Below are 12,773 nucleotides of genomic sequence, written 5' to 3' on the forward strand. Positions count from 1 at the left end.
ATCATTTTCTATGACTTTCTCTATTTTATGATCCCACCAGTTTTTGCTTACAGGCAAATGATATTTTTTGCAGATCTTCCAATGCACCATTGTTGCTACTTTGTCATGCCGCTGCTTGTAATCAGTCTGTGCAATCTTCTTGCAACAGCTTACCAAGTGGTCCACTGTTTCTTCAGCTTCTTTGCATAGGCGGCACTTACTGTCTGTTGCTGTCTTCTCAATTTTGACTTTGTATGCATTTGTCCTTAAGGCTTGGTCTTGTGCAGCCAGAATTAGTCCCCGTGTCTCTTTCTTCAACTTTCCTGCTCTTAGCCATTGCCAGGTCTTGTTATTATCTGCTTTCCCAGCTATTATTATTATTATTATTATTATTAAAGTTAGTCACACGGTTGTTAAATAAATCTGACTTCCCCATTGACTTTGCTAGTCAGAAGATCACAAAAGGGGATCACATGAGCCCAGGACCCAGAAACTGTCAGTTGCAGAACATCTGAATTTGGGATCACGTGACCACAAGGATGCTGCAATAGTCATAAGTGTAAAAAACAGCCGTGTCACTTTTTTCAAAATTGTCCATAATCCAAAGCAGAAGACATCAGGATGATGTCCAGTTTGCAGAGCAACACCCCCCACCCTCCAACTCCTTCTTCCGCAGGATAATGGGAACAGTAGTGCAAGCCGAGTTGGAAAAAGGTGCCATGCAGTCTGCTTGCAAGCAAGACCTTGCTTGGCTCACTGACAGGAGTCATCTAAGTGGTCGCGAGGGTTAGAATGCAGGGTTGAAGGCTAATGCTGCTGACTGTCATCAGTTCGATCCTAACTGGCTCAAGGTGGACTCAGCTTTCCATCTTTCCAGATTGTTAGGGCAGGGCTTTTCAACCAGTGGTACGGGTACCACCTGTGGTACATTGGCAGCACCTGGCAGGTGGTACGCGACCATCCTAGAAAAATAGCGGGAGAGGGGAATGAGCTAAACCGGTGGCAGCACCGCACAAGCCTGAGCAAGAAATGGCTGGAGCTGCAGGGCTGTCAGGGCTCAGCGGAAGCGCCAGGATCAGCGCCAGGGTCCAGCAGGAGCTTGGCGCTGGTCCTGGTGCTTCCACTGAGCCCTGAAGAAGCACTTATCACCTGGAGCTCAGCACTGATCCTGGCGCTTCTGCTGAGCCCAGAAGAAGCGCCCATCAGCTGGAATGTTGCAGCCTCTCCAGGGTCTTGTGATTTACATTCAGAGGCTTGGCAACTGATTCCTATTTATGACGGTCACAGTGTCCCATGGTCATGTGAAGTGACCCAAACCTGCTGCAACCACCCAAGCAGACGGGGGGGGGGGAATAAAAACCAACCCCACCCCCACCCCACCCCCACTGCCAATCCTCAACAGAAATGCTCACAACAATGAAAACTTCGGACAGCAGGCAGGTGTTTTGCTCGGCTGTGGCTTGGGGGGCACTTTTTTCAGTGCCATTATAACTTCCAACAGTCACTCAGTGAACTGTTGTAAGTCGAGGACTACCTGTACTTTATCACTTTTTTTTTTTTTCTTTTTTGGGTCGTCAAGTATTTAACACCTTGCTAGGCGACTCGTGGTACTCGGATGTTGCCCTATCCTAAAAGTGGTACAATGGGTGAAAAGGTTAAAAAGCCCAATGTTAGGGGACAAGATGCTGACTCTATAAATCTCTTAGATATGGCTGTAAAAAAACTGTGAAGAGGTATAGAAGTGTAAGTGCTAGTGCTAAGTGCTATCTAGGCAGAGAGAGGCTCTCTCTGCTTACACCCCGAATTTGGAGGACATCTGGCTTGGCTCGCTGGCTGGAGCCATCTAGACAGGAAGAGGCTCTGTCCGCTGATACCCCGAATTTAGAGCGAGATATGACTTGGCTTACTGGCTGGAGCCATCTAGACAGGAAGAGGCTTTCTACGCTGATACCCTGAATTCAGAGTGAGACCTGGCTTGACTCACTGGCAGGAGCCATGTAGGCACGAAGAGGCTCTCTGCTTACACCCTGAATTTGGAGGAGATCTGGCTTGGCTCACTGGCAGGAGCCATCTAGGCTGGAAGAGGCTCTCTCCGCTGATACCCTGAATTTAGATTAAGATCTGGCTTGGCTCACTGGCAGCAGCCATCTAGGCACAGAGAGGCTCTCTGCTGACACCCCGAATTTGGAGATCTGGCTTGGCTCACTGGCAGGAGCCATCTAGGCTGGAAGAGGCTCTCTCCGCTGATACCCTGAATTTAGATTAAGATCTGGCTTGGCTCACTGTTAGGAGCCATCTAGGCACAGAGAGGCTCTCTCCGCTGACAACCCACATTCAGAGCAAGACCTGGCTTGGCTCACTAACAGGGGTTATCTTATCTAGGCAGGGAGGGGCTCTCTCTGCTGACACCACCCATTTGCTCGCCGCCCCCCCCCCTAAATTTGGGGACGGCCCTTCCCGCGCCTGCCTCTCCCTCCCCCCCCCCCCCCGCCTGGAAGGAAGGGAAGGGAAGGGGGGCCGCCGTGCAGCTGTGCGGGCTATTGTCGGCTTCGGCCGGCCTGAGACGGGGAGCCCAGACAGAGCGGCACCATCGCTGCCCTGCATTGTTCTCCGCTGCCCCGGGCGGGCGGGGTGGTGGGATCTGCTGCCAAGAAGGCCGGACGCCAGCGAAGACTGCGCCCCCCACCCCCACCCCCGGCCGAGGGGAAAGAGAGGACGGGGCGCTGCGCGCATCTCTGCAAGGTTGGAGAAATGGGCTCCTGATTCCAAACGATGCGCAGGGCAGCGGCCGACGGAGCCCGGAGGAAAGGAAGCGAGGTTGTTCTTGGGAACGCGGGGACACGCGTTGCCGTGGATCCGGGTGTTGCGGAAAGGACCGCTGCTCCTCCCACCCATTCAGAGAACATAGAACCATAAGGTGGGCAGGGACCTTAGGAGGTCATCTAGTCCGACCCCCTGCTCAGGCAGGAAACCCTAGACCAGGGGTAGGCAACCTTGGCTCTTTTATGACTCGTGGACTTCAACTCCCAGAATTCCCGAGCCAGCTTGGCTGGCTCGGGAATTCTGGGAGTTGAAGTCCACGAGTCATGAGTGGGCCATAGTTCCCCCATGCTGGCTCAGGAATTCTGGGAGTTGAAGTCCACGAGTCATAAAAGAGCCAAGGTTGCCTACCCCTGCCCTAGACCAGGAGTTTTCCAACTTGGCCCTTTTATGACCTGTGGACTTCAACTCCCAGAATTCCTCAGCCAGCGTGCCTGGCTGAGGAATTCTGGGAGTTGAAGTCCACAAGGCATCAAAGGGCTAAGTTTGAAGACCCCTGTAATAAACAAACCAATAAATACAACCTTTGGACTTCGAAATGTAAATGGTTACTATATTCGTTCGTTCATTGATGTACGTATGTGTTAGATTTGTTTGTCTTTTGCCCATAGCACAGGTAGTCCTTGACTTACAACCAATCAGAATAGAGCTGGAAGGGACCTTGGAGGTCTTCTAGTCCATCCCCCTGCTCAAGCAGGAGTCCCTATATCATTTCGGACAAATGGCTGTCCAATCTCTTCTTAAAAACTTCCAGCGTTGGAGCATTCACCGCTTCTGGAGACAAGTTGTTCCACTGGTTAATTGTCCTCACTGTCAGGAAGTTTCTCCTTAGTTCTAGGTTGTTTCTCTCCTTGATGAGTTTCCATCCTTTGCTTCTTGTCCTGCCTTCAGGCGCTTTGGAGAAGAGCTTGACTCCCTCTTCTTTGGGGCATCCCCTGAGATACTGGAACACTGCTATCCTGTCCTCCCTCGTCCTTCTCTTCATTAAACTAGACAGACCCAATTCCAGCAACCGTTCCTTGTATGTGGACTTCAACTTCCAAAATTCCCCAGCCAGCAACCAAAGAGAAAAGCAACCTAGAACTAAGGAGAAACTTCCTGACAGTTAGAAGAATTAACCCGTGGAACAACCTGTCTCCAGAAACTGTGAATGCTCCAACACTGGAAGTTTTTAAGAAGAGACTGGACAGCCATTTGTTCGAAATAGTATATGGTTTCCTGCCTGAGCAGGGGGTTGGACTAGATGACCTCCAAGGTCCCTTCCAACTTTACTATTATTATTATTATTATTATTAAGTCTACACCTCTTAAATTGGTAAGATTGAGTAACATGGGTCTGTTCTCTAGACTGCCTGTTGTAAACTGAAATCTGTGCCAGAGGCTGCCAAGATGAATGTGCCATGTTGTACCCAGCTCTTTTAGGATAAGAATAGAATAGAATAGAATAGAATAGAATTATGGGATAGAATAGAATGGAACGGAATAGAATAGAATAGAATAAGAACAGAATAGAATAGAATAGAATTATGAGATAGAATAGAATGGAACAGAACAGAATAGAATAGAATAGAATAAGAACAGAACAGAATAGAATAGAATAGAATAAGAACAGAACAGAATAGAATAGAACAGAATAAGAACAGAACAGAACAGAATAGAATAGAATTATGGGATAGAATAGAATTATGGGATAGAATAGAATGGAACGGAATAGAATAGAATAAGAACAGAATAGAATAGAATAGAATAGAATAGAATAGAACAGACAGATTGTAGAACAGAACAGGATAGAATAGAACAGCATAGCTGGAAGAGACCTTGTAGGTCATCTAGTCCAACCCCCCAAAAAAACAGGAGACCTATACCATTTCTGACCCCATCGGTCATTCATTCCTGGGCAGTCTATAGTTTGCCGACTCCATCCTGCAAACCCAAAATACCGCTGCCCTCGGGTTAAGCAGGTCATGTGAACCCAGCCATTCCTTCCCCCGAGCCTTGGGGGGGGGTGAGGGGGGAGGCTTGGCATCTGCGGAGGATACCTGAATGCCTGTTGCTTTGCAGGGAGATCAAAGGCAGAAGTTCAAAGGCAGCAGCAGAGTTTGCAGGAGGGTGCCTGAAAACCGCCTGCCGCTTCAAGGGAGCATCTTCCTTCTCCTGGGTGCTGCACCAAGGCCTGACCTGGGCCCAGGTGTGCCGCCCGCAGATGCGGCTTCCCTTCCAGCTGGCTCCTCCCTGCCCACGGCAGCTTCCCATGACCACTCAGATAATCCACCCAAGGACGTCCCCTGTCTTCACCTCCATCCGGGCCAGCTGAGCGATAGGTATCAGGTGCGGGCACAGGTGGTGGGCACAGGTGGGCAAGGCGAGTGGGCAGCCAACTGTCACTCCGCCACGGCTTCTGCTTCTGAAAAGTTCAAGGATGTTTCAACCTTGGCAAAAAAAAATAAAAAACAGGTGAGCTTGAACGGGCAGAATTTGCTGGTATTCCACCAGTTTTCAGCTGGAGAAAATCTGGTTTAACGTATGTGTTAATGGAGCAAGGGAGGGTGTAGGGTCTCCTGCTAAAGCAGGGGGGCTGGACTATATGACCTACAAAGTCCCCTCCAGCTCTATTATTCTATTATTCTAGTCTAGTCTAGTCTAGTCTATTATTCTACTCTTATTCTATTATTCTAGTCTATTATTCTAGTTATTATCTATTATTCTGTTATTCTATCATTCTTATTCTATTCTTCTATTCTTCTATTCCTATTCTATTATTCTATTCTATTCTATTCTATTCTATTCTATTCTATTCTATTCTATTCTACTATTCTATTATTTTATTATTCTATTTTTTTATTCTACTATTCTATTATTCTTCTATTCTATTCTACTATTCTATTATTTTATTCTATTATTTTATTCTACTATTCTATTATTATTCTATTATTCTATTATATTCTTTTATTCTATTTTTCTGTTCTATTCTATTATTCTACTCTTATTCTATTATTCTATTGTTCTAGTCTATTCTATTATTCTTATTCTATTCTTCTATTCTATTCTTCTTTTGTTCTATTCTTTTATTTTATTCTACTATTCTATTATTTTATTCTATTCTATTATTATTCTATTCTATTCTTCTGTTCTATTCTTCTATTCTATTCTATTCTATTATTCTATTCTTCTATTCTATTTTATTATTCTATTCTTCTATTCTATTGTATTATTTTATTCTATTATTTTATTCTACTAGTCTATTAGTATTCTATTATTCTATTACTATTCTTTTGATGGAAGTTGCAACTCACGGAAGCGCAGAATCTGAGGAATTCTGGGAGTTGAAGTCCACCCATCTTAAAGTTGAGAAACACTGCTATAAATTATTATCTTGGCGTGCCTCGGAACCTATATTATCCCTGGGTGAAGACTGAGAAGTGGTGATTTAGGCCCAATGAAATGGACGTGGAATTTGGGGACAATCATTATGGTCATCGGCTCATTGGGGTGGCTTTCAATGTGGTGGGGGGGCTGGATAGCCCAGAATTCCAGATTGCAATAGTCCTTGACTTACAGCCATTCATTTAATGATGATTCGAAGTTACAACAGCCCCGAAAAAAGCGACCCGTGTCCATTTTTCATACTTACGACCTTTGGAGCCTCCTCGTTTGATCACGTGATCAAAATTCAGACGCTTAGCAACTGACTCGTATTTAGGACGGTGACAGCATCCTGAGGTCACGCGATCCCCGTTTTGCGACCTTCTGACAAGCGAAGTCAATGGAGGGAAGCCAGATTCGCTTAACGGCCTTGTGACTAGCTTAACAACTGTGGCAACGCTCATTTAACAACTGTCTCGTTTAGCAATGGAAATGGGGGGGGGTCCATGGCGGTCGTAAATTGAGGACTCCCTGTAGAGAGTCTGAGGATGTGATCCAGGCCCAGGGCTTCCTTTAAAAAAACGGAATTATCGTTCTTTTTTTAACGGCAAAGGTAACGTTTATCCGGTGACTTCATGAAAATGTCTGCGCGGGTTTTCTTGTTTATTTATTTGCAATATTTATAGACTGTCCGATTTCCAGCAAGGGGTGTTTTGATGCTGCTGCTTCCAGGATGTGATTTGCAATTTCCAGGCTTGGGAATTTCTATCGCCGAGTCCTAACCAGGGTCAACCCTGTTTATTTTTGGGGAGATGGGCCAGGTTGGGTTTAAATGTTGTCACCTGAGCTTGGTGGAAGCCTGATAGAAAGTGGGAGCTATTCTGCACGTGAAGAACACTCGGCTTTTATTTGAAATATTATTTTCTGTCAAGTCCAGCAAATGCAGTTGTGGTCCTGGCTCTGCTTTCTACTTGAGGGGCATGTTTGTTTTGGCCAGATGTAATCTCTGTGTGTTTTCGAAACAGCTTTTGTCTGTGGGATGGTGATGACCAGCTTTGGAAGAAGCTTTCCTTCACCACCAGCCTTTTGGAATAAAGCAAGTTGTTTTTCTTTGCACAAAAACCTCACACACTCCAGAAAAATTCCCTATGGCCACTTTGCTCCTTCAAGAGGCCCTGAATAGCTTCATCCTGTCCCATGAAGATTTTTTATTTTATTTTATCTTATCTTATTATTTTATTTTATTTTATTTATATTTTATATTATTTTATTTTTATTTTATATTTTATATTATTTTATTTTTATTTTATTTTATTTTACTGTTTTATTTTATTTTATGTTATATTATATTTTTATCTTATTTTGTTCATTATTTTATTTTATTCTATTTTAGTATTTTATATTATTATTTTATTTTTATTTTATATTTTATTTTACTTTACTGTTTTGTTTTATTTTATGTTATATTTTTATCTTATTTTGTTTTTATTATTTATTTTATTCTATTTTAGTATTTTATTTTATTTTTATTTTATATTTATTTTATTTTACTGTTTTGTCTTATTTTATGTTATGTTGTATTTTTATCTTATTTTGTTCTTATTATTTTATTTTATTCTATTTTAGTATTTTATTTTATTATTTTATTTTATTTTTATTTTATATTTTATTTTACTTTACTGTTTTGTTTTATTTTGTTATATTATATTTTTCATCTTATTTTGTTCTTATTATTTTATTTTATTCTATTTTAGTATTTTATTTTATTTTACTTTATTTTAGTTTAGTGTTTTATTTTATTATATTTTAGTGTTTTATTTTATTATTTTATTTTAGAAATAGGGGAGACAGGATAGCAGCGTTCCAGTATCTGAGGGGCTGCCACAAAGAAGAGGAGGGGGTCACGTTATTCTCCAAAGCACCAGAGGGCAGGACGAGAAACAATGGTTGGAAACTGACCAAGGAGAGAAGCAACCTGGAATTAAAGAGAAACTTCCTGACTGTGAGGACAATTAACCAGTGGAACAGCTTGCCACCAGAAATCGTGGGTGCTTCATCTCTGGAGGTTTTTAAGAAGAAACTATAGACAGTCACTTGTCTGAGATGGTTCTCCTGCTTGAGCAGTGGGCTGGACTAGAAGACCTCCAGGGTCCCTTCCAGCTCTATTCTATTTCTATTTTTATTTCTATTCTATTCTATATTTCTATTCTATTCTATTCTATTCTATATTTCTATTCTATTCTATATTTCTATTCTATATTTCTATTCAATTCTATATTTCTATTCTATTCTATTCTATTCTATTCTATTCTATTCTATTCTATTCTATTCTATTCTATTCTATTCTTGCTTGGTTTATGTGGTTATCCATCTCACCTGAGTGATGCTGAGCAATTGCCAGCAGTTCAAGCAACTATGGTTAGTTCAGCCTTCCTCCTTCACTTAACCCCAATTGTAACTAAGGCAGGATGCTGGACTACAGCTCCATCGTCCAGGCTGGGAATGATGGGAGCCAAAGCCCAAAGCCCTCTCCCCCCCCCAAAAAAGGGGAAGATTGGCTGGCTGAGGACCTCAAGTCTTCCTCCTTTGCTTAACCCCAATTGCAACAAAGGTAGGGTGCTGGACTACAACTCCCATCGTCCACGCTGGGAATGATGGGAACTGCAGCTTAAGCCTACCCACCCACCCAAATGGGGAGATTGATTGGCCGACGGGCTTGAGTCTTCTCCCCTCCAACACCAATCCCTACCAAAGGGATTGCAACTCCCATCATTCAGGCTGGGAACGGTGGGACCTGCGGCTCAGTCACCCCACCGGCACCTCCGAAAAGGGGACGATGGGCTCGGCTGACAGCCTCGGGGGTTTCCTCCTTCAAGCGAACCCCAGTTGTGCTGAAGCCAGGCTGCTAGACTACAACTCCCATGCTTCAGGCCGGGAACGATGGGAGCTCAGGGTCCCTTCCCCCCCAAAAAAAGAGGGAGGATCGGCTGGCTGAGTTTTGAGTCCTTGCAGTTTTTTCCCAGGCTGGCTTCCCCATTCAGTAGCTGCCCCCCACCTCTAGGGGGGGAAATGGGGGGGGGGCTGCAGTGTTCCCACAGGGGCTCTCAAAGCATCTAATTAGTTCCCATCTGCTACCAGGCAGCCCCTCCCCACCATGGGGGGCTTCTGAACTTCTTTTCAGCATTCCTTTGTCTGCAGGAATCTCTGGGCAGGGGAACAATCAGGAGAGGGGGGCCCTGCAGCTCCCCCCCTCCATTTGCATCTGGGCCTTCTGCACCCATTAGCCCCATGTCAAAGACTGGCCCAGAGGTCAAGAGGTCAGGGGACCCCCTGCCCCTTGCAGCCCAGGACAGAGATGCCCAGCTACCTGGGCGCCAACTCTCTGGAGGAAGGCGCCCGCCTTGTCCCTCTTTCTGGCTGGGGGGGGCTGGGGGGGGAGGCACAGGAAGAGAGCGCTGCTGAGCATGTGCTGAGGGTTCAGGTTATCAGAAGAACTGGATGGTTGGGGGTGGGCATCCCTTCATATCTTTCTCTATCTCAGTCTAATCACATGCTATCTATCTATCTATCTATCTATCTATCTATCTATCTAACTATCTATCTATCTATCTATATCATCTATATATAACATTTATTTCTATCTATGTCTGTCTATGTCTCTATCTTTATCTCATGCTATCTATTCATCTAGCTATCATATATATATCATCTATATATATCATTTATTTCTCTCTATCTTTGTCTCTTTTTGTTTGTCTATATCTTTATCTCAGTCTAATCAAATGCTATCTATCTATCTACCTACCTACCTATCCATATACCTATCTACCTACCTATCATCTATCATTTATATATTTGTATATCTACCTATCATTTATCTCTTATTATCTCTCTCTGTCTCTGTGTCTCTCCCTATCTATCATCTATCTACCTATCTACAGTATTTATTTATTTATTTATTTATGAGACTTATATACCGCTTTAAGTGCAAGCACTCTCTAAGCGGTGTACACCAGTAAGCAATTTATATATATATTTACATTGCCCCCAACAATCTGGGTCTATCATCTATCATCTATATCATTTTTCTATCAATTGTTAGGTCTATCTATCTATCTATCCATCCATCCATCCATCCATCCATCCATCCATCCATCCATCCATCTAGTTATCTGTCTCTCTACCTAATTTTTAAAGACACTATCTATCTATCTGTCTGTCTGTCTGTCTGTCTATTTCTGTCTTATCCTCTCTCTATCTCTATCATCTCTATCTATCTCTGTACCTCTATCTCTATCATCTATCTATCTCTAACCACATATTCTATCATCAGTCATTCTGTCTTTATCTATCTATCTATCTATCTATCTATCTATCTATCTATCTATCTATCTATCTATCTATCTATCCATCTCATTTCTCTCTCTCTCTCTCCCTCTCTCTCTCTCTCTCTCTCTCTCCAGGTGCTTAGCACCCCCACAGTATGAAGCAGCTCCCTTCCCTGCGCGCAATGGCCTTCTTCGGCCCTTTCAAAGGAAGGGGGGGTCCCTTCGGGGAAGCCTTCCTGCCCCCGCCCTCAACATCATCCTATAAACCCCAACTGCAGACCAGCAGAGTTGTGCAAAGAACCAGCTGGGCTGTTGTTGTGGTTTCCAATGGGGTTGTGTTGTGTTGCAAAGCCACCGGGCAAATGTTGCAGCCCAGAACATCCCTGGAAGAGGGGAGGCACTCAGCCCCATCGCGAGAGAGCAGTTAGTCTCCCAGAGCCCCCCCCCCCTTTCCCCTTTTTGCTCTCTGGTGGGAAAACCAAATAGGTGTTTCCCAGGCCATTGAAAGCCTGTTGCCTCTTGGCCCATGTTCCCCTGCCGGAGGAGCACTTCATTACCATTTGAATTCTGGGAAAGAGCCGGGAAGGGGGGGGGCTCCAGGACCCGCCTCCAGGCCATATGGCGCCCGGTCTCAGCTAAGCTGGGAATCGCTGCCAGCACCCCAGACTTCGTGAAGATTGCCCAGCAGCAGCGTGGATAAAAGTGGCCGACATCTATACGGTTGTGAGAAGACCACACAAGGCAAGGGCAGCCTTCTAGGGGTCTCGGGCTTCGCAGCAGCAGGTCTGCAGGAGACAGAGGGGGCTGGACACGTCCACTCGGGTCCCAGCTTCCTGATGCTGTCCATATGACCAGCGGGTTTCCACGGGGTTTCAGAAATATACAGTTTCAGGGGAGACTTCACCTGTCCCTTTTGCAAAAGACAGCTGGCAGAATTCAGCAGTCTCCTCCTTTTTCGCATTTTGGAAATGGAAAAAGAGAGAGAGAGAGAAAGAGAAGAGAGAGAGAATGAGGGAGGGGGAAAGAAAGAAAGAGAAAAAAAGAAAAAGAAAGAGAAAGAAAGGAAGGAAGGAAGGAAGGAAGGAAGGAAGGAAGGAAAGAGGAAGGAGGGAAGGAAAGAAAGAAAAGGGAAGGAGGAAGGAAGGAAGGAAGGAAGGAAGGAAGGAAGGAAGGAAGAAAAGGGTGGGAAGGAAAGAGAAAAGGGAGGGAAGGAAGGAGGGAGGGAGGAAGAAAGAGAAAGAAAGAAAGAAAGAGGGAGGGAAGGAAGGAAGGAAAGAGAAAAGGGAGGGAGGGAAGAAGGAACAGAACCCAAATGAAGGTTGTCAGTTGCAAAACGTGATGTTGTGTCCCAAAGCAACTGAAGACTGAATCCAGAGAGAAGGGACAAGTGTTTGCCAAGCAGCATTTCACAGCTTCAGGCTTAGCCCCAGCCAGTGATCCCCTGGTGCCCCAATAGATGATACAACCAGACTAGGAGTGTGTGTGTGTGTGTGTGTGTGTGTGTGTGTGTGTGAGAGAGAGAGAGAGAGAGAGAGAGAGGGAGAGAGAGAGAGTGTATGAGAGAAAGTGAGCAAAAGGGAGAGAAAAACGGAGAAAGAAAGAAAGAAGGAAGGAAGAAACAGAAAAAGAAAGCGAGTGAGAAAGGAGAAAGAAATGGAGAGAGAGAAAAAGCAAGCGAGAGGAAGGGAAAGAAAAAGAGAAAGAAAAGGGGAAAGAAGAGAAAGCGAGTGAGAGAAAAGGAAAGAAAGAAAAAAGGGAGGGAGAGAAACAGAAAGTGAGAAAGACTGTGTGAGAGAGAAAGTGAACAAGAGGGAGAGAAAAACAAAGGGAGAAAGAAAAAGAAAGAAAGGAAGAAACAAAGAGAAAGAGAGAAAGACAGAAAAAGTGAGTGAGAAAGGAGAAAGAAATGGAGAGAAAGAAGAAAAAGCAAGCGAGAGGAAGGGAAAGAAAAAGAAAAAGAAAGAAAAGGGGAAAGAAGAGAGTAGGAAGAGAAAGAAAAAGAAAAAAGGGAGGGAGAGAGAAACAGGAAGACAGAAAGTGTGTGTGAGAGAGAAAGTGAGCAAGAGGGAGAGAAAAACAGGAAGGGAGAAAGAAAAAGGAAGAAACAAAGGGAGAAAGACAGAAACAGAAAGCGAGCGAGAAAGGAGAAAGAAAAATGGAAAGGGAGAAAGAGAGAAAGAAAAAGAGCAAGAAGAGAAAGGGAAAGAAAGAAAAAGGAGAAAAAGAAAGAAAGGGGGAAAGAGAAAAGAGAGAGGGAGAGAAAGAAAGAAACAAAGAGAAAGA

This window comes from Crotalus tigris, unplaced genomic scaffold (assembly GCF_016545835.1).
Source record: "Crotalus tigris isolate CLP2741 ecotype Arizona unplaced genomic scaffold, ASM1654583v1 scf7180000019601.482383, whole genome shotgun sequence".
Classification (NCBI taxonomy): Eukaryota; Metazoa; Chordata; class Lepidosauria; order Squamata; family Viperidae; genus Crotalus; species Crotalus tigris.